The sequence below is a fragment of the Nesoenas mayeri genome (assembly GCF_963082525.1).
Source record: "Nesoenas mayeri genome assembly, chromosome: 12".
Classification (NCBI taxonomy): Eukaryota; Metazoa; Chordata; class Aves; order Columbiformes; family Columbidae; genus Nesoenas; species Nesoenas mayeri.
The window spans coordinates 3,745,201-3,770,972 of NC_137547.1; the positions used below are offsets into that span (position 1 = coordinate 3,745,201).

General features: G+C 48.7%; 1 protein-coding gene across 1 annotated transcript in view; it reads right to left on the reverse strand.

The window, feature by feature from the left end:
- The window catches only part of ZNF423 (zinc finger protein 423), a 143,698-nt gene extending 132,104 nt beyond the window's left edge, over positions 1 to 11,594 (reverse strand). Inside the window, exon 1 of the mRNA XM_080351755.1 lies at positions 11,203 to 11,594. The gene's annotated coding sequence lies outside the window, so the exon portion shown is untranslated. The remainder of the gene's footprint in view (positions 1 to 11,202) is intronic.
- Between the last annotated feature and the right edge of the window lie 14,178 nt (positions 11,595 to 25,772).

Consider the following 25,772-nt stretch of genomic DNA (forward strand, 5'->3'; position numbering starts at 1 on the left):
CAGAATCTAGAAATTCCATTAGGGTCACGGTTACGTCTGTCACCGTTTCCATTACAACCCTCCGTTTTCTCAGAGCTTTAACTCTTGATAAAACGTAAATTGGATTGAAATGTAGCACAGGAGAGAAGTTCTCACCAAGAGACATACTTTTAAAAACATGGAGATGATAAATTCATGTTAAATCTTTTTGCTCGTGCCCCCCAAACAGAGCGACACTCTTTGGAGAGGAGCAGGATCTGCAAGGCTGTTGTTTGGAGCTGAGTGAGGGGCATTTTCTGATGGGTGTGGAACATATTCCAGATGGACTGTATTGTCCTTCTATCAGATCATGCTGGAAAAACTCTGACTTCCAAAGAGGAAAATCAGCTGGAGTTTAAGCAAGCAAACAAACAAAAATGGAGAGAAAGTAAAATAGGTTTTGGAAATCTACTGCTGAGAATGAAAAAGTCAACTATGCACAGTCATACCAAGGAAATAAAGAAGAACTGATCAGAACACGCAGTTTTCCATCCAAAGGTGTCAAAATCATTCCAAAAAGTAAATGTCCCCCACATGCCAGTCCTGATGTCTTTATACTTTTTTAATGAACAGGTAAACTGTGGCCCATTAAACGCAAGAGACTTTGCAGGCTCACGCGCCGCTTACAGGAGCATTGGCTTGGGCAACATTGCTGATCCACCACCTCACCGCCCAGTGTTTTGTCCTATAAATATCTCACTGTCACACACTGTCATGCGGCATCACCCATTCATGATCCACAGCATTTCACAAGTTCCCTTTTGTCATGCTGTCATTAATTGAGGGCCTTTTTATTTTAGGCAAAAATGGCAAAACAATTGGGAATGACCCGAGTGGCAGCAGCCAGTGAGTTGCTGTCACAGCCCCAGCGCGGCGCACAGAGGAAGGATGGTGTCCCACGCCCGTGTCTCACGAAGGGACAGCCCCACGGCATCGGAAGGGGTGTCTGCAGCCAGCTCTGCACATGTCCACATCAGTTTTAATTTGGTTTGTGACGGCAGAGAGGCCCTGGCAGCCAAGGCACTGATTCAGGCAGTTTGCTGGGGGGAATCCCAGATGGTGATGTGGGGACCTGAGCTGAGAAGTTCTCAGCATCCTCCTCACTGTGCCCATAACCTCCTGGAACCCTCAGCATCCTCCTCACAGTGCCCATGACCTGCTGGAGCCCTCAGCATCCTCCTCACTGTGCCCATGACCTACTGGAACCCTCAGCATCCTCCTCACAGTGCCCATGACCTGCTGGAACCCTCAGCATCCTCCTCACAGTGCCCATGACCTGCTGGAACCCTCAGCATCCTCCTCACAGTGCCCATGACCTGCTGGAACCCTCAGCACTCTCCTCACGGTGCCCACAACCTGCTGGAGCCCTCAGCATCCTCCTCACTGTGCCCATGATCTGCTCGAACCCTCAGCATCCTCCTCACAGTGCCCATGACCTGCTGGAGCCTTCAGCATCCTCCTCACTGTACCCGTCACCTGCTCGCTCAGCCCCACGTCCCCACCCTGCAGTGCCACCTCTGAGTGCGCTGCCGGGGGATCCCAAATGCCACCGTCACAGCACAGCCATCGGGCAGCACACAGTTCTGTTCTCATGTGCCGCTGCCGTGAGCTCGGAGCCAGCCCACAGAAACATTAATGATCTGGTACGCAACGACACAGAACCGACTTGGAGTCTGCAGCGCAATTACTTGACTGTTTGGGATGATGAACACCCAGAGTTCCTCCAGTTTTCAGCAGGAGGTGAGCGGGTTCACGCTTTTGTAATTCAAGTATACAGTTAAGAATAAAAGTACAGCAAGGAACAAGTCCCCATATCCAGCAGTCCAGATAGTGACAAACATGAAAGAAATATCCTAGACTAGGAGGAAGTCCCTGCCTGCAAAAATCATACAAGAGTATTCAGATGAGCCGCTACACTCTCTGGTAATTCTTAGAAGCACTGCAGAGGTGACTCGCCACACCAATTCCACCACAGACACCAACCGCACTTCCAGCGGAAAAACAACCTCGGCCTTCCTGAAAGGTTTTCTGAGAAAGGCTTTCTTGTCCTGCAGCAGCCGTGACTCACCGCTCGGGACGGCACAAACAGCCACCACGCACAGACGCCGAAGTGCCAGAAAATGCTCCACTGCCTCACAGAGTGCGTTTCAAGTGGGAGCTTCAAAACGGCCTCCAGAACCACATTGGTGTTCAAAGGAGGTGCTACACAACACGCCTGTGTGAAATTTGGCAATACAGCTGCCCTGGCAGGAACGGGGAGGTTAGTTTTGGCTCGCACAAGATCCTCCACCCTGTAGTTGACTTTGAACAGTTTTAATGAAAAAGGCAAAGCAAGATTCAGCTGCAACCATCAGTTTGTATCTAAGGTCAGTCAAAATCAAAATCAATGTTATTTCTGTGTGCGTATCATTGGAAGGGGAATACATCTCTCCTTAGAAGAGTGTCTGTATTTTGAGTTATCCTTGGAAGAGAAGGTAGCCAGGAGGCCTATAACTCTCTCACACATATGCAATGCGTGTAGGCAAACAAAACATCGCTGTGGTGGAGGACGGGTGAACAGGTATGTGCATCATCCAGCCTGGGCAGCAGACAAGCCTGTCCGCTTTACTGCTTCCAGAGGAACAGTTAGTCACTCCTCCCACCTTTTGCAGCAGCAAAATGAGAATGTGCTGTTTTTCAGCTTGAAAAGACGTTTATTTCATTCAGAGAATCTGAAGATGCCTCTGGAGGAACTACGATGCGCAGATCATTATAGCTTCGCCTCTTACCGTGATGTATTTCGGAAAATCTCAAGGCCCAGAATATGAGTGGAAGGAGAATCAGGAGGTAAATCAGAGGGTGCTGCTTATTCTGGCACATGGTAGAAGGAAGGAGAAAGAAAACCTGCTCCAGGAGGCGAGGGGGAATGCAGGAGAAGCAGGACAGACATCCCTTGGACAAGCACACGAGCAGGTTGGCTGCCCGTCCTTCCAGCATCTCCAAACACAGCAAAGCAAAAGGTGGTTACAGCCCCTAAGACTTTGCCCACCCAGAACACCACTGATGTTAGAGTTCCCTGCCCCCTAAAAACCCAAAATATCTGGGTAACACACACCAGCAACATTTACTTCAAGTTTTCTGTTGCCTGTAAAACCAGAAAACACAGACTTAGCTTTCCTCTCCCACAGACTGCACTGAAAATGTCAGAAAACAGGACAAGTTAGCTTATAAATAATTGCAAAGCCCTCCTACAAAAGGGTGAGAGGGAGGTGGGATGAAAGCTCCCGGCCAGGAACGCTGGGGCTGCCGAGGAACAGAACAGAATAAGGGCAAGGAGGGTGTGTGATACCCCAGCTCCATCTGCACGCACAAATGAAAGGCGTCGAGGAAAATATCCGTGCGGGTTATGGCAGGCGTTCCCAGGTGCGGGAACCCTCGGGGGAAGAGCACCATCAACAGAAAATACAGCCGACCTTAGAAGAGACAGCTGACGTGGCAGATCCTACAAAAGCTTGTCTGCGGTATCTGAGCATCTTTTGTTCTCTAGCCCCATTCTTTCACCTGGCAGCTTGCAGATGAAAAGACCGGAGAGACGTTCCTGTCACAGGAGACTTTGCCTCAAAAGGCTCCTAAAAGGAGGAGGGACCGGGGTGATGTGGGGTCCACTATGGGGGATGCGCGGCAGAGGAAGCTTTACCCTTCCAATAACGACACCGGCATTTCTGGAGATTCTCCCTAACCCTATCCCCTCGCTACCCGCAGAGCGATAACAAAGCCAACACTGTCCATCAAGTCTCAATCTGAACTGAGTCATTTATTCTCAGGAGCTTTGTGTTCATTTTTTTCAGCCTGGCATCCTAAGCAAACAAGGTTTATGGGATCATATTGCCTGTCATACGTCTTAATTGTTTGTCCCTTCCTGTCAACTTTGAGTCACACCAGACTGGGGATAGAGGGCTCCGGGAGAAATTGCGGGGTTTTTATAGAAACTGAGTTTCTCTAAGACGGGTGAACGTCCCTTGGTTGGGTGGGACAGAGCCCCCGGTTCACGTCTCGAAGGCTGAGAACAGAACCAGCACTTACCCCTTTCCAGGGTACCCAGCACAGGGGACGGGACAGGAGGGTTCTCTGCGGGGAGCGGGGCTGGGGGGAAACACCACATCATGGCAAGTCCAGCTTCATACACTGAAAAAACTTGGGCTTTTTCCTGCCAAATTGCCTGTAAGTTCATGAAACATCATCGGGAACGAATGCCAATATTTCTCAAGTACTCACTGAATCCAGCGCGCAGCCACATACACAACAGCAACCAGTTGGGGAGCTCATCTGTTAGATTTGTTGCTACAACTTTTTCTTCCCTTTTGCCTAAGTACAACAAGCAGTAGAAAAGGCACTTTATCCCCTAATCTCGGCACTTTCTAGGTCTGCATGATTAACGCAGGGTTTCTCAAAACAAGCAGAAAGCATGTGATGAATCCAACGTGAGTGTTCTGGAACGGGTGCTCCCGCAAGCCTCGGCTCTCGAGTGAGTTGGTGACACTGGTGAAACGCAGCTCTCTGCTCCACGTGTGCTCTGCGGGGCCTTTTCCTATAGCTACTGACCAAACTATCCATTTTTAAGGAAAAGTGAAGGAAAAACAACAACAAAATGTCCCTTTTTCCTGTAGCACCACATGCTAAATTTCATTCGCCCCATCCCAGCCGCTTCTAGTGACAGTGCAGTGTTTGTCTGAATTTTTAACAGATGTTTCTAAGTACTCTTGACCACTTCTCCCTCCTGAGGATTTCTGCAGCGGGATAGCTCTAGATAGGAATACAAACAAAGCTTGTAAGAGGCTCTCGGGGATAAATCTGTAGACACTGCATCTAGGATGGGTGTGGGTATGGGTCCAAGCCTTATGAAACTTTCTAAATATCCTCTAAAGACCAGCAAGCTGGACCGACCCTGCCTGCAGATGTTTTTGAGCTTACCAGCCCCACAGCGAAACGCAGGACAGCCTACAGATAACTGCAACACTCCCCAACAGCCCGAGAGCCGGACTTGAGCTGAAAGTTATAAAAGCAGGGATATACCAGAGCAGAACGGAATAACGCAAAGGATGATGTGTGATGGTGTAACTCCGCTTCAATTCAAATACCAAAGGCGCTGCAAAGGGGCTCGGGCTGGGCTGAGCGGAATTTCCCAGCTGTCGGGTTCCCCTGGGAGCGAGCGCTGGGTTCAGCTGACAGGTGTGAAGGTACTCGTGCACTCAGAACACAAGTTGCTCTAAAAATATATAAAATCTCGGCTTTCTTTTTAAAGGAAAATGAGTATCTTGTGCTAACGCCTGGCAGGGAGGCAGCGACATCTGCCTGAGTTTGTACACGGCCTGAAACCATCAGCTAAAACACGAGCTGCTGTTGCCACGTTTATGGCTGCTAGTCTAGATTATCGAATGCAACCGTAGCTATTTCGTACCAAAATGAAACCTATTAAAGCCATTGTCAGCGTTTCACAGCAGCTGAAACTGTGCTTTCTGAAAGGTCAGGCTGCTGGCTGGAGGGAGAGCGAGGAGGTGGCTGTGCCAGCCTGGCCCTGCGCGCTGCCTTTGCGTCCCCTAGAGAGCCTGAGTGCCCAGGGGACGGCCGGGGGGCAGGGACAGAGGCCTGGGGGGCAGCCCCACACATTCCCCCACACACACACGCCTCCTTGGTGTGGGGGCAGAGAAAGGGCTGGCTGCAGAGGACACAGCTTTTGTCACCCCCTTTCAGCTTTGTGGCGGCTGTGTCATTCACAACAATAGCACAGCCCTCCCCCACCCCCCAAAAACCCACAAAAGCCCCAGGCCAAGCCCAGGTCCCCATACCCAGCTTCGCTGTCATCTTCTGTATTAGCATTTCTGTTAACCCTTTTGTGAGAGCATTTGACTCGGTTTCAACAATTTCTCCTTCTGAAAAGCACTTGTTAAATATTGGCCCCGCTGCTTCACAAAGCGATAGCTTAGCAGTCATAACCCACAAGATATATTTAGCTCCACAAACTCATCGTCAATGGATTTTGAAAGCATTGTAGCCAACAGACTGGAAACCACATGCAATACAAACACATAATAGAACTTCTAATGTGCAAAGAGACTAAACAAAAAGATCCTTGACCTTCTTGCTTTCCCTTGCATACCATTATCCCCAGCGAGACAGCAAATGGAATGACGTGGAGAGCAACAGCCACCATCGAGCAACTTTGGAAGCCAATTTCTACAGTAGTTAAGCAGTTAATGGCGTTAATCAGAACGATAACTTATTAAATTCTACATTTATGCAAATAGCATTTTGGCATATCACATGGAAACCTGAGCAGCGGAGCTCGCCAGGAAAAGGTCCCAACATCTTTTACATTTGCTGGTTTGTTGGGTTTTTTAGATACCATGTAAAATAGTGTCCGTTGGCATATCAGACAAACCGCTCTTAAATAAAAAGCTACAGTCAGAAATTAATGTCCGTCATCCCAAACAGATTAATGAACAATCTGGTTAATTCTCAACCTTTATGAAGCAGGGATTCATCTCCACGGCTAAATCCAATCTCCATCTTTATCTCTGTAACAAGAAGTTGATATTTCTTACAGCCCTTCCTAAACCAGGCACAAAACAAAAGAGCAGCTACCCCTGGCTCTCTCCATGCTGCAGTACCCGGGGTATCTATAGCACAAAAACACAGAACAAGAGTAGTTTGTGACTCTGACACGAAAGGACATTATCTGTGATCAGATGAATGGGGAAAACCGCAGTTTAGGGCAGGCAGAACTTAGAGCAATCTCCATTTTGCAAAGCCCATGTGGAAATGGAAAACTTACTGTTTTCCAAAAGAAATATACAGCAACTTTTTGGCTCTGGGTCGTGTTTAAATTCAGTGAGGATGGAAGAAGCAGGAGATTGGATGAACAGCTCTGAACTGCACTTTTAATTGCTTTCACAATGTAAAAGAGAATACCAAGATGTGCTTACGCACATCGTTTTCCTCTTTGCTGGTGCTGCTGTTTCATAGAATTAAATTCTACACAGAATTTTACCCATTCATTTAGTTCATTCTCTGTCTTTGGGAAAATGAGGAGGGAACCTCTTGCTGCAGGATGCTGTGCAAAACGAGCAGTTCACCAATTGAAATGGTACCTGAAACTTTGAAAAATCAATAGTATTGCTTATACACAAGCCCTAACTGTTGGTGTATTGATGGATATGTAAATATACGTGTATCTGGGCACCTTCTCTTTGTGCAAAGCTTACAACACAGAATGTTAAAGCATCTCTGGCAAAAATAATTGGCCTTTTTTCTCCCCTTTGGGTACAAATTTCTGGGTTTAAATGAATGTGCAGGTTTCCTGTTGCTGCATGAAGCCTTCATTTCAAAATACCAACTAATTCTAGGTTTAATTAAAACAGAATGTTTTGTATCACAAACACTTCTTGGGTTTTTTTTACAGCACATATCTTCTTTACCTTAATGTGATTGCTGGCTATTAAGAGAAGAACGTTGGTTTGTTTTACAGCACCTCTCTTTATGGAGTCAACTTATGCAAGCGCCGAAGTCTTTCCAGAGCAAACAGGATTCTCCCCACCTCCCTCTGGCTTTTCTCCCTCCTGAATGCCATGGCCTTCACTCAACCAAAGGAAATGAAAGACAGACTGAGACAACAGCATCACGTGGGTGAAGGTCAGATTGATTTCCAGCTCTGTGGTGCTGTTTTATCACCCTCAGGACAAAAGTTAAGCCCTTTGGGTTTTTTAGTTTCCATGTCTGCTTTAACAGAGCAACTTTATTTTTTCCTGAAATTCTGGTAGGGCTCCATACCACCAGAATTATCAAGGACAGCCTAATTTAAAACATTTGTGGGGATTTTCTTCCTCGGGGTAATAGCCCACACACCCCCGCGTTTTTAGCCATGAGCTCGCTCTATTCCCCGGGCAGGAGCAGCGGCTCCTCGGCAGGCCGGGGGTTTCTGCAGTGACATTTGCTGTCAGCAGAAGCCGGGCCGCAGCTGCCGGCTGTTCGGCGCTGGCACGGGGAGAGGAGCCTTTGCTCTCTCCAAACGGGCAAGTTCACAAACTGTTTTTTCTCCCTGTCTTCCTTCCCTCTTCCTCGGCTCGGGGTGGCCAAGCTCAGCGACCCAGACACACGTGGCCAGTTGCTGCCACTGGGAACAGCTTTGCTAACTCAGATTTGTGCTTTTCCCAACTCCAGCAAAGTCCCTCCTCCCAACGCGCGGGATGGATCAGCTCTCCTTGTTTTGTTTTCAATTACAACTGATGCTCCCCTAAAGTAATGATGTTATTTTCAATATGGCCCCTCAGTTCCAGCAGGACAGGGAACTGCTGCAGAGAGTCCAGCGCAGCCACCAAGATGCTGCAGGGAGTGGAGCATCTCCCGTGTGAGGAAAGGCTGAGGGAGCTGGGGCTCTGGAGCTGGACAAGAGGACACTGAGGGGGGACTCATTCCTGGGGATCCATATGGAAAGGGGGAGTGTCAGGAGGATGGAGCCAGGCTCTGCTGGTGACAACCAGGGACAGGACAAGGGGCAATGGGTGCAAACTGGAACACAGGAGGTTCCACTGAAAGATGAGAAGAAACTTGTTGGGGTGAGGGTGTCAGAGCCTGGCCCAGGCTGCCCAGGGGGTTGTGGAGTCTCCTTCTGTGCAGACATTCCAACCCGCCTGGACACCTTCCTGTGTAACCTCATCTGGGTGTTCCTGCTCCATGGGGGGATTGCACTGGATGAGCTTTCCAGGGCCCTTCCAACCCCTCACATTCTGGGATTCTGTGAACTTTAGCTACTCAGAGCTTCAAAATGGAACTGATGATCGTAAAGTGAAGCATTTTGTATATCACATGTGCATGTGTATACCTAGTTATTGAGAGAAAAGGCAGCTTTCCCTCCTTATGTTTGCATTGACAGAGTTTAAGCTGGCAGCCAGAAAACTCCATATTCTGTCATTTAAGCTATTAGACAAGAAAATCCTACGCGCTTGTATTTTCTTTTGGTTTAAATTTTGGGTTAAATTTGTCTTATTTATGTGAGGAATGCAACAACAGCATTGTGACTGCCTCCTAAAGATGAGAGTTTATCCGCCATAGAAAGCAGATTTTATATGTACTTCATGTATAGCTACCAGAGGCTCCGGTCAAAATCCAACCCGTTAAAGCAGATATCATTAGAACACCTGACAGAACACAATTCCAACCTTAAAACAAACCATGGCGAGCATCTGTACGAGAGGAAGGGGCAGGGAAGAGCCGTAAGGTGAGATCACATAGCTATCCAGGTTGGAGCTGGATGCGGTCAGATTGCAAATTAAATAATTCACTAGGTTTGATGCACAAAGATGTGACCACTTGTGTCTGAACCCAGCCAAGACCACCTCCAAAACCACCCATGGAGCATCCTCATCTCCTCCAGCACCCCAAGGGGACAACCAGGAGAAGTCACTGAAGCAAAATCCCATAGGACGTAGACACAGCCCACGAGCTGAATACCATCGGAAATGTGAAAAACCTGTTCGGAAGGTGTGTGGAATTTGGGGCTGGTTTTGGCTGGGTTGGTTGCTCTGGTTTATCGATGCGGGTTGAACAACGCGATTCAAATCCGCGTAAACTGTTCTTGGAGTCCAGGAAACCACCTCCATTCAGTTTTCCTCAGAGATAACGAACACAGGCGTATATATATATTTTTATTTCCGTAGACTGTGAGGTCATAAAGGGAATTTTTTCTACTTCTGTCTTTCCAAATTTTCTAACGAATAATTAGTAGATGTAGATTTCTGAAATGACCATTTAATATAAATTATATCAAATCTCATTTATTTTAAGAGATACCATTAAGTATAAAGTCTGCACGAGTGAACCGAGTTCACCGTAGAGGAAATGACTGGGAATAACATTCAAAAATCTATTCAAATGTTTAATGTAAGAGATTCCCTGGAGAAGAGAAAAGCAATGAGCTTCTTCAGCCTTTCCCTCTGTCCTCCTCAGCAAGGCTAACGGTAATTGAGCTGCAACATAAGGAGGAGCCACAAAGTCCTTCACTATTACGCTAAGAAAGATTTCCAGGGAAGCCCAAAGAAGAGACAGACCCACATGCCAAACAAACAGTGCCTTGGAGAGGAACCTCAACCCCACGCTCACGGTGTCACCAGCAGCAAAACCCACTGGCATTAAAGACCTTGGCTCTTCCACCAGTGTCACGTGTCATTAGGCAAATTGGGGAAGCCACAGTTACAGTCGTTTTCACCCAAAATAACTCAGGCTGTTTAGGGGGAAGGTCCTGAATTCTCCCCCAAACCCTGACCTCTCGTCCCCCTCATGTTGACATGAGGCTTGTGCAGCTCCACGGGGCATCCCGGGAGCTGTGCACACTGAAACTATTAATTGCCAACATTAATTAAATGTTGGGTCCCAAAGACAACACAAAGCTTGTACCAGTGTAATGCAGGAGACGGATGGACGGACGGACAGAAGGAAGGAAGGAAGGAAGGAAGGAAGGAAGGAAGGAAGGCAGGCAGGCCCCTTCCAGTAAGAGTCAAAACTTAAGCCAAATCCAAGCAGCCTCTTAATTCCATGATGATAAAAATGAGAATAGTACTTCCTTGTGTCGGAAAGGAGTTGCTGGTCCAAACGTTTAGAAATTACAAAGCGCTCAAATGCCCAATGAAGTATTGATTAATAACACAAACAGATCAAGTGCCTTGAAAACCTCAAATCAATTTTTTGTTAGTTAAGACAACAAAAGCTGGTTGTGCTAAGCAAGAAGTTTGAATAACATTACCTAGATTTAACACACATTATTTAACTTAGATTTCTATTTTCAGCGATACTGAATACGAAATTACGAAATCTATTGTTGAAATCCACCTGTTAAAAGCACCTATTAAAATTACTTAGATGAGACAGCATTCAAAAGGCACATACTTGTTGCCAAAGCTTTGAAGGAAGGCAGAAGCTGTTAGAGCCCTGGTGCAGGTCTGATGTGCAAACCCAGCCCGGAGAGCAACAGCCTCTCCAGCAGGTGCAGGGAAAATATCCCCCATATTCAGTTTATCGGACTGGTTCAGTCCAATACTGAGTTTGTTCAGAACAGAGACGCTATTTGGCAGCCGATCGCTAATCCGCCTCTTGCCGGCCCGCGGCGAAGAAAGGCGAGACCCCAGGTGGGGTTGTCCACGGGAGGCCACGTACCTTGGTGTGTCCGTCCTGCTCAGCGGGGGCTGCGGGGGCCCCGGGAGCCCTGCGGCGAGGGGCAGCGGGGCCGGCGGAGCCCGCGGCCGAGCGGAGATGATGCTGCGGCGCTCCCGGGCGGCGCTGGCACCGTTCCCCCCGCCAGCCGGCTCCAGGGGGTGGAGGCTGCGTTCTGGCTTCCCCCAGCCTGGAGCACAGTTAATAACGTGCCAGCTGTATCTGCAGACAAGCCAAGTTTAATGAGGCTACAACAAAAGCATTCAAATATGCACTACAGAACTTCTGCGGGGATTTTCTTTTTTTTTTTCCTAGAGCTTGTTTTAAAAAAAAAAAATGAACGATAGGAATTCTTGACAATGTTTGTACACACACTTCCTTTATTTTTAATTGATTTTTTTTTTAAATTATATTCTGTAAATTCAAAGAAATCTACATTAGAAAGATATTTTAATCTCACTACTTCCAACAGCAAAATTATGTTGTGTGTTGAGTGCTTGAAATGCACTGCTGGTTGCTTTTTTGTTAATAAACACTGAAGTCTTAATTGTTTTTCCCCTAGACGGCCAGACAGCACCGCTCTATCTGCCAGGACTGCACACCAGGACAAGCGCATCCCTCACCTCCTCTCGGGAGCCCAGACACAAACCTGAGCACATCCCTGGTGCTACTGATGAAGATCCCGTCCCAATTCGCGTCCTGCCAGCCACGCTTTGCCACACACCTCCCATATCCTCCTCCAGGTCAACACACAGGAGGTATCAGTAAGAGGATTGAAAATATGGATTTGGAGACAGCAAGAGAAGTCTGCTCAAGCATGAGCAGGTGGAGAAGGTGGGAAAGCAGCGATCGCTCACTGTCTCCGCCAAGAACTGGAGGGTGCCACAGGAAAGGGATTAAGGGAGTGGAGCATCTCCCGTGTGAGGAAAGGCTGAGGGAGCTGGGGCTCTGGAGCTGGACAAGAGGACACTGAGGGGGGACTCATTCCTGGGGATCAATATGGAAAGGGGGAGTGTCAGGAGGATGGAGCCAGGCTCTTCTGGGTGACAACCAGTGACAGGACAAGGGGCAATGGGTACAAACTGGAACACAGGAGGTTCCACTGAAAGATGAGAAGCAACTTGTTGGGGGTGAGGGTGGCAGAGCCTGGCCCAGGCTGCCCAGGGGGGTTGTGGAGTCTCCTTCTGTGCAGACATTCCAACCCGCCTGGACACCTTCCTGTGTAACCTCATCTGGGTGTTCCTGCTCCATGGGGGGATTGCACTGGATGAGCTTTCCAGGGCCCTTCCAACCCCTCACATTCTGGGATTCTGTGAAAGCGGGTGACAAAGCTGAAGTGAACAAAAGGGGACACTTCCCCAATGCACAACTGAACTCTGGGTCCCCACCACAGGAAATGCTAAATGCAAATGCTAAATGCACACCTCGCTTCAACAAGACACTTCAAAATGGAAAGTCAGGGAAGAAGATTAGCTGAGGAATTTAATCAAAAGCACTGAGAAGTGCCCAGATAAGTTTGCTGACAGCTGAGAGAATATTCTGGGGAAACAGTGCTATGGGACCATGGGGCTGGCTCAGTACGGCCATCCTGATGTGAGTATGTACTCAGTGGTCTGCTGGGGACAAGGGAAGAAATCAAGAAAAAAGCAGACTTTTAATGCACCTCTCCTGCACTGCTCACATCTGCAGTCTGAAGATCCTGGCGGCTCCGAATCCACTAAGGCTGTTGGTATGGCCAACATGGTTCTGTCCCTCAACAGCCCCCAGGAACGCACCTTCAGCAGCGCCCTTGCCACAAACATCCATGCTCTTGTCTGTCTGCGGCAGGACAACCCCAGCACATCCCCCGCCAAGCTTGCTGAGGCATTATTAAAGGCCACTTTATAACGAGCATGCATCTGTTGTAGTCTCCTCACCGCATTTCTGAATAAGTTTCACATATTGTGTTTTCTCCACAGCCCCTGAACACTGGGACCTGCTTGGGACAGCAGTGATCCCCCTTTCCCGTGAGCATGGGGCTCCTGGATGGAGCCGTTCACCACAGCCCCTCCCTCCTCCTCCTCAAAAAACATCATTTCTATCATGCCAAGAAACAACCCTGCCCTACAAAGACCCGCGCGATGCTCCCTCCGCTCTAACATGGCGATGGATTATCCTTTGCAAACAGAAATCCAAAGGGGAGGTGGAGCTGTGGCCCCCCCGGTGTCCCCCAAGGGCTGCCAGGCCCTGGTCGGTGTGGGGGGAGCGGGGGCTCCAGCTCGCGGTGCAGGTCCTGCTGCCCACGGGGGCTCTCACCGGCACCAGCAGCATTTGGGGTGTTTGTTCACCGTGGCTTTTCAGCCAGCCAAGCACCAAACCCTTTGAGACTTCCAAAGGACACGCGCTTTCTTTAAGAGGCCTCACTTAAGCGCTCGCTTTCTCCTCTACCCGTTTTCACGTGTACCTGTGCTTACTTCCCAGACTACTTTTTGAACTAGATAAAAGTAGATAAAAGAACTCAATTAAAGTAGCAGGAATGAAACAGTCCCTTGCTGATACAAGCACATGAACGTGTCATCCTCAGTTCCTCACTGGGCCACGTGTTGAAAAATGACAGGGAAAACATTCTTCCTGGGTGAAAAACATACATACACTGCTTAAGGAAAGATATCACCATTGCTAAGAGATGTGCGTGTGCGTCCCCAGAACGCACAGCCCGCCCGGCCGCGGTGCCTGCTGGCTGCGGAAGGGGCACAGACAGCTCACGCCCTCCCCTCCTACCAGGGGTTTTGGTTATAGGCGACCAAGCCGGCGGCAGCCGTGCTGGCAGCGCTCCTATCTGCCGGCGCAGCGCCTGGTGCTGCCTCCCTGCCACCGTCCCCAGGGACCCGGCGCAAAGGTGGCGCTGGCGATTGCGGGAGGCGGCGCCGGGCGCCCTGGCAGGCTCTTATCGCAGTGCGCTGCCCGCTGCTGCACGGCCCCCGGGACGCCCTCCATCAGACTGCACAGCTGGGTGGTTATGGCGAGCAAACGTTTTACATTCACATCTCCCCCCACTTCAAACCCTTCCAGGCGCGGCCAAGAGGCACCCCAAAGCAACCGCCTCGCTGAGCCGAGGTCTCACCTACCTTCACCCGCCGGACGAGCCTCCGATCTGCCGGGGCAGCAACGCCGTCAGGGAGCGCAGCGCTGCGCACAGCTGTCACAAACGTATGCAACACAGCAAACGCTGCGCTAAAAGCACCTTGGCGGGCAGCCCCCACCTGCGCCGAACACCCTGCGTGGGCGCAGGAAACACATTGCACGGGATGCGCTGCGAAACCCTCGCATCAGCAAATGTCACCGGTCTCTTGTTTGTCATCAAATTTGCAACTGCACCTCTGGTTGACTCCAGATCCAAATTCACATGTGGGAATATGCTTTGTGTTCTACATTATCAATACACATTTCTCTGAGCACCTGCGTGGAAAGCCAGGCAGCCCAGCACCTTATCGGCACACTGATTTTCTGGTGTGTTTGGCCCAAGTCCTGGTCAGAGCGTCTCGCTGAGCTCCAACATCACCCGTGCGATGGCAGCAGTCGGGGTGCCAGACCCCGGACCACCCAGCCAAGCGCACCCCGGCAATAATATTGGGTTTTGGAGCTCTCGGCACCCATGGGCACAAATAGTGACTCCAGGGAGCCATGGGGAGCCCGGCTCCTGGAGGGGGGACCAGGGACAGGAGCCGCCAAGCGACTGACAATAAAACCCCTGCCCCGGTGCCCACTTTCAGATCTAGGCAGCGAGAACCGAGGGCTCCAGGGAAAATCCATGTTTTTACAGTTTGTGAAATTACTGAGCTTTTCTGGTGCCAATTTTAAAACCCTGCTATGACCTCTGGAAAGAAGGAAAACTGCATTTCAGCACGACAATGTAGAAAAGAACAAAAAAAGGAAATTGGTTATTTTTTTTAGCTTGAAACACTAGTCAGGTTAAGAGAAAGGAGCAGAATTCTGGCAAGGACAAGAGCACTCAGACTGAGCCACAACACAGTAATTAGGGCCAGTAGGTCATTAGAGCCACAGCTGTATAAACTAGGTGTATAATTAAGTTTCCACACTGCTTTTTCACAACTGTATTTCAGTTTCTTTTGTGGAGAACAATCAGTAATCCACTAATTTAAAGAAGCAACAACAGCAGCAGCAAAAAGATAAAATCTCTGACTTGCCAATCAGGTGCAAGCGAAGATTACAAATTTGGGAAGGGCTAATTTTGGCAATACGTGCAAGAAATTGCTCTTTGTCAGTGGGAAGTACAAAGTGCCACCTGACAAAACCATTCATGGGACGTAGTCACTTGTTGACAAGCTGCCGTGTGTGGTTTTCTGGATAAGCATCCCGCATCAACGGTTGCGTGGCAATTAGAATTCTTGTAGCAGGTGAAATACAAGAAAATACAAAATTATACACTAGCATGAAACAGTTACAATACTTCATTTCAAACGTAAGCCTAGTGTACAAGTTACAGGGCATTTAAAAGGAGCAACTGCAAGACTTTAATTATAAACTAGTTCCTACCGTACAGTAGTTTAGAAAAATCAGCCGCTTCCAAGCTGGCAAAATCCATATAAAGCTCTGCTGCTGTTTGAAACAGACAACCTGTAAAGTCATCACAACAGAAGAGGACCTCATGAAATGCTCAGAGAGCCCAGCGAAACCTACTCCTGTCCACTGATGCACTAATTTGCTTTACAACACTCTACATTCAGCTGAGAAACTGGAGAGGAAAGTTTACATGAGGATATTCTGACCCATGGGAGGAGGAAGCACAAATAACACCATCAAATACTGGAGCTAAACCCAGGCTAACGCAGGTGCGCTAAAACGCACAAGCAAAGTGGCAAAACTCGTGGCTTTTTAGCCACTTGTCATCAGACAACGAGTAACTTGGCATCAGCCACCAGCCGATGATACATCGCAGAATAGCTGCCTGATGTGTGCAGCCTCTGGTGCCGGCTGTAAATCCACATGCAATTCTTTACTCCTGTCCCTAACGCTATCACTCCTACACTCTAACAGCAGTGTGCAGTATATATGTATAAAAAAAGGCTGCATCTGATGCACATGGCAGCTGCTTAGTCTTATTTACTTACAGGGATGTGGGATGCCAATGAGTTTTAAATCAACTTTAAAAGCTTAACCCATCCAGCGTATCCACTAGGTGTGTTTATCTGTTCTCAGAGTATCTTTGAAGATGGTTGTTTAAGGCACGGGCCTGCTGCAGGAGAGCTCATTTGTCGGGAGACAAGGGAAGACATGAGCCGGTAAGGAAATGTGATGTTCTGGTGGTACCAGCTGCCCCCGTTTAGACCCTTTCCAGATCCCCGCAGACGCTGCAAACCTGCAGCCTGCAATCAGACATCAGGCACGAGCCAAAGGTACAAAAGGCACCTAATTCTGTCAGAGGGAGAACATCTCTACTACGCAGACATCAAAAGGAATGCCATGCGCTTCTGCTACCCGGAATGTCTACATTTCAGCGGTGTTTTGTCCTCAAAGAAACGAGTCTGAGATACATGAAAAAGCAAGGGGGGAAATGGCTGTTTGTTACCTCCTTACATGTCAAAGCAGCTGTGTTCAAACTGTATTAGAACTTCAGCGCGCCGTAATGAATTTCTAAGGGATTCCAGTGAAATAGATGGTTTATCCTATTCTTTAGAGTGATCTCTTGTAATCCTGCACCACTCCTGGGCTACAACACCTTCCTCACTTCAGCATCCCAAAGGAAGTCATTAGTTATCTTGTATCATCAGCCTGGTGATAATATCACTACAAATATTACCCGTATTGATCTGGAGCCATGTAGACACAACTGAAAACCCTGCTTCAGATTAAGACATGACAAGCTGGCTTGCCAAGAGGTCAGGGGCTGCATTACACCCTCAGCTGCACCGGGCAGGCGTTGTGGGCAAACAGACCGCACGGTAAGCAAGGACACGGTCAAATAGCTTAATTTTGGGGGTAATATGTTTAAAAATACCACATTTCCTAATGCAATTAAGATTTTCACCCTGGTGGCGCAGGTCATCTCAGATGAACTAACAGAGATGTGCATTTTGCATGCTTTGAACAAAAATTCTCCTGGCTATCAAACAAACTGCTGGCTCTGAAAGGGTCAGATATGTAAGGTCAGATATGTAAGTATCAAGCAATATTCCAGATTGTCTTCATGGAAATATCCTCGTTCCAGAACATATGAGTGCAATCTTCCTATATACTTGAAATCACTTTAGGACACTAGATTAGAATAGATGGAAAACAGGCAGTCTTGTTCTGGAACAAGGATATCCTCACATGGAGATAATTAGCACCTATCCATGTATATGCAGATGGTTACATGGTGCCTTTATATGACAAAACGTCTTTGTAAATCATCAGTGCATGTGAAGACAGTAAAAGAAGATGAAATTATGCTACCTGCAATCAAAAATTAGCAATGGGAATACTAAAAAATTATTTTGATAGGTCCCAAAAACCAGAATTTATTTTTCTTACTCTCACTAACAGAATACATTGAGGATAAATAAAAACTGAGGCGTGAAAACACCGACTGTATTGGTGTGAGTAGAATCTCCAGATTGCTCCACCTTAATGCATATTTGCCTCAGGAAAAAAATTGCTCCTTTCCATTGAGCTGTTGGTCATCATCATCACCTCCCGTTCTCCCTCTGGGGTCTCCACCACCTGCCCCACTGCCCCAGTTGTGCCGTTACAGCTGGGCTGGGGACACACGGGGAATCGGACCTGAGCAGACACCGGGGGTAAAACCAGCCTTTCTCCTGGTGGGGCTCAGCCCCAGCGCCATGAGCAGCTGCACCGGCACAACTCAGGTGGCAGTGCAGTGACAGAGCAGTGGCTGCCTGGGGACAGCTGCTGGACACGTGTCCTACAGCTGCTGGAGATGTGTCCCACAGCCGCTGGAGACATGTCCTACAGCCGCTGGAGACGTGTCCCACAGCCACCCAAGAACAGCCACTGGAGATGTGTCCTACAGCCGCTGGAGACGTGTCCTACAGCCGCTGGAGACGTGTCCTACAGCCACCCAATGGCAGCTGCTGGAGACGTGTCCTACAGCCACTGGAGATATGTCCTACAGCTACCCAAGGACAGCCACTGGAGACGTGACCTATGGCCGCTGGAGACGTGTCCTACAGCTGCTGGAGACGCATCCTACAGCCACCCAGGGACAGCCACTGGAGACACGTCCTACGGCCGCTGGAGACGTGTCCTACAGCCACCCAAGGACAGCCACTGGAGACATGTCCTACGGCCGCTGGAGACGTGTCCTACAGCTGCTGGAGACGCGTCCTACAGTCACCCAGGGATAGCCGCTGGAGACGTGTCCTACAGCTGCTGGAGACGTGTCCTACAGCCACCCAAGGACAGCCACTGGAAATGTGTCCTACAGCTGCTGGAGATGTGTCCTACAGCTGCTGGAGATGCATCCTACAGCCACCCAAGGACACCCACTGGAGACATGTCCTACAGCTGCTGGAGACGCATCCTACAGCCACCCAGGGACAGCTGCTGGAGATGTGTCCTACAGCTGCTGGAGACGTGTCCTACAGCCACCCAAGGACAGCCACTGGAGATGTGTCCTACAGCTACCCAGGGACAGCCACTGGAGATGTGTCCTACAGCCACTGGAGACGTGTCCTACAGCTGTCCAGCTGCCCGGGATCCTGCCTGTCCCAATCCCCGTACAGGATGGTGTTGGGAACATCTTCTCTGTGCACTTCACCTTCCAGCTTTGAAAATAAGGATTTTTCTATTCAGTGGCCTTTTCTTGCCTACAGCCCTGCAGTAGATACAAGTGTCATCTACAGCTGTCTCAGGCCAACGCCATGGCTGTCGGCTGGCCAAGAAATGACCCTGCGAGAAGCAGCCTTTCCACTCTCTGCACTTCAAGCTCGTAGCCTACAAATGTTTAAAGGACAGCAGAGAGCCAGGAGCGGGGGGGGACTGCAGTCCCCATCCACCCACAGCAGGAACAGACCCTGCGTCCCTCTGTCCTTCCTCCCCACAAGTAGATGGGCACAAAGGGGGACACCTCATCTCTGCAGACCAGAGCGAAACAGGAGGACGCTCTCGGGGCAGGACTTGGACCCAGCCCAAGCCCCCACCTAACCCTTGCTGCACTGTTTCCGCTGCGCATCATTTTATTTATGCCCCAAAAGAAGAGCAAAAAAAATGAACTAATTGCCAAACAAATTAAGTGGCCAGGGAAGAATATGCACTCAGGGGAAAGAGGGTGGGATGCTGCCGCAGCAGAGGAGAAACTAAACTAACCCTCCTGCCCTCTGCCAGCCTTGACAGACCAGCCTGCCGTAACAGCAACTGCCTAAAAATACTTTAGATGAGTGCGGAGGAAAAAGTGATGGCAGAGTATTCAATTCCAAGAAGGTGAAGGATGAGAATCTCTCATTTAAATACATCTGAATATATTCTGCGTTCCCCCTCCTAAGATTTTATTTAATCTTTGGTAAAATCTGCAAAGCTTTTTACTACCCCGTAAATCGGCTTAGTGTGCTCTGCAGAATACCTGCTGCTACCGCCAGCCACGCGAAGGCAGCCGTGTAAAAGCAAGATACATTGCAATTGTTCACGCCAATGCTCTGAGCTTGCTCCTGCTTTACAGCAAGTAAAACTGAGATCAGCATAGGCTACTGCTCTCCTCACTTCCACAGAACTCAAAAGGGTGATGCAATAATAACCTAGGGAGAATGGTGTATTTTTAGGGTGGGATTATGAAGCTCGCACTATGAATTTTAATCTCCAAAATCATCGTGTTCTTTTATGGGGTTCAGAGGCCGTTCTTCCTGGGACTTTTGCACACTTCAGTCATTTAACTTTTCTAATCTTCCTGCATTTAGAGAGAGAGGGAAAAATACCCTGCCTGAAACTTTTAGCATTTAAAAAAAACCCACAACATTTTTGTCTAACGTAATTACTGACAGATTCCAATTGGAAAGCTGCTGCTTTTATTTTAATTTTATTAAAGGAGTGAACAAAGGCTACCCAAGGCACCACAATAAAATTACATTAACTGTAAAATTACATTATTAATTCTTTAATCTCACTTGAGGCCTCAAGCTGTTGCTATGTCCAATTACCCAGCTAACCACCTGTCAGAACTGTAAAGCTAGTTTAACATTACCTCCAGGACAGTTGTGTGCCCTGTGTTCAGTCAGGTCTGCCAGTGAATCGAAGTCCTGCTGACAGTTATCGCAGGTGTAAATTGACTCATCCTCCATGTCTTCATCTTCCTCATTTCTCTCTTCCTGGCTCGTCACGCTGTTCCTCTCTTCCAGGGCCCGGCTGTCCTTCGCCTCGCTCTCCAGCTCTCCTCCCAGGCCACCTGCCAACAGCAACAACATCCTCTAAGTTTGAGAGGGCTGAAAAATAAGAGCTTTAAGAAGGATGTTGCACTTATTAAGATACATTTAATTACAGCCGCTCTCACATTATTCCCGACACCTTTCATTATATTAATGTGGTTTTTATATCATGCGGTGCAACAATTCTCAACTGTATTCTCTGCTGCTTAGTGCGAATCCTGCAAACACTCTCTCCTAATCTTCTCTGGTGGGTGTATAGCGGGAGCCTCTAACTCTCTGTCATATAAAGTTGTTAGTGTTTTATCACTTAACCAGATTCTCAAAGCTTTAAAAATTGGCAAGATTAATTACAGCCCGCAAAGAAAAGGCGTGTGCTGAATTTTAATTCTCAACGCTCTCCTCTCCCCGCCACCTCCAAGCCCAACTATGAGTAACAACAAGAAAAAAAACACTCTAGCTGAAGCCCACGTGTACCCCAGGACGCGAGAGCTCCTGCCGAACCACCGCGAGGCACTTTGGGCAGATGGGCCTCACATTGTGCCGATGGAGCTGGGAGCTGACAGCACTGCTTCTGACCTTCAGGTCCCTCAGGCATTTTTTATCTTCATCTGCGACCGGTGTGTGGGCTGGCACATCTTTGCCAAAGAAGTTTGCATGGACATTAGTACAGAAGGAGCCTGAGCTCTGTGTCAGCTCCTAAGAGACCCCGGTGCAGGGGAACAGGCACCCCGGGCCGTGCCGGCAGCAGCTCCACCACAGCGCTCAGGGCTGGCGAGGTGGGAGGCCATGGTCAGACCTCCAGCACGCACCCAGTGTCCCACCACAAGGGACGGGCTTGCAGACCGGGCTTTCAGTTCCAGCAGGACAGGGAACTGCTGCAGAGAGTCCAGCGCAGCCACCAAGATGCTGAAAGGAGTGGAGCATCTCCCGTGTGAGGAAAGGCTGAGGGAGATGGGGCTCTGGAGCTAGACAAGAGGACACTGAGGGGGGACTCATTCCTGGGGATCAATATGGAAAGGGGGAGTGTCAGGAGGATGGAGCCAGGCTCTTCTGGTGACAACCAGTGACAGGACAAGGGGCAATGAGTGCAAACTGGAACACAGGAGGTTCCACTGAAAGAGGAGAAGAAACTTGTTGGGGTGAGGGTGGCAGAGCCTGGCCCAGGCTGCCCAGGGGGGTTGTGGAGTCTCCTTCTGTGCAGACATTCCAACCCGCCTGGACACCTTCCTGTGTAACCTCATCTGGGTGTTCCTGCTCCATGGGGGGATTGCACTGGATGAGCTTTCTAGGGCCCTTCAACCCCTGACATGCTGGGATTCTGGGATTCTGTGACATGTCCTTGTGGCTCCAGGACACCCCCTTGGCCATGGTGGCCACCCGGCCAGGCCTGAAGCCGGCCATGCCCACGGTTCCCTGAGCACCACGGCACGGGGGGAGGCAGCGGAGCTGAAAAAGCCCTTCTACATCCCTGACATCCTCTCAGCAGGGAAAGTGTCTGTCAGATACACTGGCCATGCGTGTGACTGGACTATGGTGATCGGGTAAAACAGAGATGTCCACACCTCTTCCAAAGGGCTGTCCCACCGCCACGGGTGACACAGCCCCAGGTGCCACATCAGCACCATTTCACTGGCCACCACGACACCCCGAACACACCCTGTAGGTAAGACGGGAACACTGGAGAAATCATCCAAAGCAAAATGGAACCACGGGCTCTTCCAGCAGAAGATTCTGAGCCCGAGCACCCGGGAGCTGCCGGGCCGGGCGGGAGGAGATGCCACCTTGTTGGTATGGGATGCACTCGGGTCTTAAGGCATTAAGGAAACGCCAGCGAACAGAGAGATGAATTGTTTCTAAAATTAGATCAGTGTCAAAAAGATTAAGGACAACCAATGCTGAGAACATGAAACAAAGCTGAAAAATAAAATTTATTAAAGACGAAAACTGGTTACGGCGAGCACCGCAGCTCAGACACACGCGTTAGCAGGGCTCTGCTACCGCCACCCAGCCAGAGCACGTTTTATACAGTGTTCTACACGGTAACATAAATCAACCGGTGTAAAGTGCTCTGCAGCTTTCCGTGGAGCACTCGTAACATGACGTACCCTCCGAATTGCAATGGCAATATTAAAAATCAATGCTATCTTGTGGTGTATCACAGCATCCCTCTTAGCAATTAACTGATCTGCACATTTTCAGGTTCTTTTACTGTTAAATTATACATACCTTTCCACTACAAAACTTCCATTAAGGGCTAGATATAATGTTCACTTTAAAAATCAGATATGCCACTTACACAGCAGTAATGAATTTAAGGATTTGGTTCTAAGAAGTATCACTCGCTAAGCTCTCCACACTGTAAGCCATCATCTGCACTATGTTTATTCAATAAAATGCTGTTTGCTGAACTTCATGCTTTATAGACTCTTCCATTAAGTAAAAAGGTGTTGCAACGAAAAAACACATGATTCTGGTGCTCTTTATACTACTACTTTACCAAATAAGTTATGTTTAAAGCTATGCTAGCTTTGCTTTGCTTCACACATCATTTAATGTACATATGCAAATTATCACTTCAATTTTCTCGTATTTACTTGGCCCACCTTTTTACAGCACTCACAAACATTTTAGCTCATTCCATCTTTGTAAAGCCTGAATGTCCTGCAGACTTAATAGTTAATAAATCAGAATGTCAGCGCTCTGGTTTTATAAGACAGAAACCTACAAAAATAGCCCAAGTATATAAATTGAACCTAAAGAACTGCCAATGGAGAGCTCGGAGAAGCACTTCTGAATGGACTTTGCCACGACCCGAAAAAGAAAGCTTTTAGCTAACTTTGGGGAGGTTTATGGGACCTTCGCTAATATTTTTAGCAAAAATATTGACTTCTGACAGTTAACCTAAAGACCAGCTGATCTGCTGAGTACCCTGTGACAAATTCCTCCTTGGTTTTACTCCAGCACTTCGTGACTACACCAGGCGCAAAGCTGTTCGACCGAGTCCAACAATAACAAATAATTTAGCACACTGCTTTAGGAAAAATAAATCGTACAATGTGAGATAAGAAAATAGATTCCCGCCTGCAAAGCAAAATTCCAGAAACATTTTTTAATTCCCCGTTGAATGGGAAATCTGATCCTCTAGGCAACTTTTCAAAAGCGTCGTTGCTTGACAGAGCTCTATGTCAAATAACACAACAGTGAATCTTGCATAAATTATTTAGCAAGCGCAACATTGCTTTAAAATGAGATTTTTTTTCTGTTTTCAGCAAGTTGAAGGAATTTTACACATTTACCACGCCTCAGCGTTACTGTCCCTTGAATAACACACTCGGACTCCTCTGCGAAGCCGCGTGCTTGGTGCTTGCCTTGTAGAAACCACACACCACCAAGAGAAATCTGTGCTGTTCCTGAGTTTTTTGACCTTTGTGTCCAGCGTTTTGAGCGCAGGCTGCCAGCGGGTGTGTGGGGTGCGGGCGGCCCCGGGGAGACGCTCACTCCTTGCCCGCGGGAGCCAAACAGCCAGCAAGCACCAGGGCGGTGATGGGAATGGATGGGCCATCTTCAAACGCAGCCCAGCTGCTCGCGCCGTGAGCTCAGTCCCCCTGGCGAGGACGGCGGGCGCGAGCATTCCTCAGGAATTCATTGCTCAGGGGGTTTGCTGTACAAGTTCAGCAAGTTAACGTGCGATTTTCCTGCTGCAGGAGCACCTCTCCCCAGCACGCCGGGGTACGGGCACACATGGGTGCGCTCCTGTGGGGTTTGGGTCCCCACGGGACCCAGGGTGCTGCTGGCACCCGGAGCAGGTGGGATTTGGGGCTGTGAGGGGACACGTTTGTGCACTGCCACACAAAGGGGTGGCCAGAGCCACCAGCGCCTTCTGAAGCCTCCAAAGATCAGCGGCTGCCTTGCAGCATCACACAGATGTGTGTGTGTTAACTGACACAGCTCATTTTTCAGATGGCCTTGGAGGTCAGTGCGCTTAGGTGAATAGTAAGTAGCTTCCATCTAGATTGCTAAGAAAATATCAAAAATAACAGAGCTGCAAGTAATATGCACAGGGCACAGCACCACGGACATTTGTGCACAGCACCAGGGGACGGCCACACATCAGCAGAAGGGAGCTGCTGGCACCGCGTCTTAGGATAAATGATCACTAATTAATCCTAAAGGGAGGGGGAAAAAAAGGCCCTGCATTTCACAAATATGTTATTAGTAATTTTAAAATGAACCTGCCATCTCTAATGATGGCTTTAACAATTTTCTTGCATGAGTAAGAGAGGACACGATTCAAGAGACCAGCCTTGAAAGTATACCTGGCACTACCTGAAATGTCAGGAAACAGGGGCTTTTTGGTTTGCTTTTTTCCTCTCTCTTTTTACATTTTTTCCCCCTGTAGCACAGTGGAAGGCCTGCAGGGCTTTACACAAGATGAATATTTTACCCTATGACCTAAACAATCTGGCCAACAGTCAAGAATATGTTATTCTAATTGCCACTAAAGTTAATGTTGTTAATGACTCTTGGTTTTTCTGCAAAAGCCAGCTTGTGCTCTAGAAAGTTACTATTTCAAAGGGGACATATAAAGAACTGGGAGTGTTCCTGCCTGACCTGGTGGTCCAAGGAATGTGGCAAACTTGGCGAAGCTGGAAAAGTGAATTCCCAAAGGCCCGGCTTGAAAGTTGCAGTCAGTAGAAACGCCTTCTGAGCTGTGTTCAAAACAGCTCTGTTACAGGAATAACGTGCTGCTAGGGCCAAACATTTGAAAACAGATTACACGTACCACGTTCAGCTCGGGCCCTGCTGAAGTCAAGAGCAGATTTCCCCTTGCTGCAGTCCAAGCAGGACCGAGGGCACGGCTGCGGGACTGCAGCGCCAGTCACGCTGGGACACGCGGCTCTGGGGACTCGGGCCGGCCATGCGAGAAGGGCAGAGCCCCACTGGCGGCGAGGCTGATGCCCACCTATAATTGGGAGCCATGGAAATGGGTGACACGGTGGAACACATGGGCCAGAGAAATTGCAAAAGGAACCAGCCTCTCAGCTTATTTTTTCAGCCGTGGAATCAACTATAGACGGTTTACACTTTTTGTCTTATCAGCACAATACAGAGCAAGCAAGCCTTGCTGTCTTCGTGCCAGTACATTTTCTGGGGCTTTTCTTGAATTTTTTTTTTTAACCCCGAGGACTTTTTAAAGCTGGGATTTCTTTTAAACCT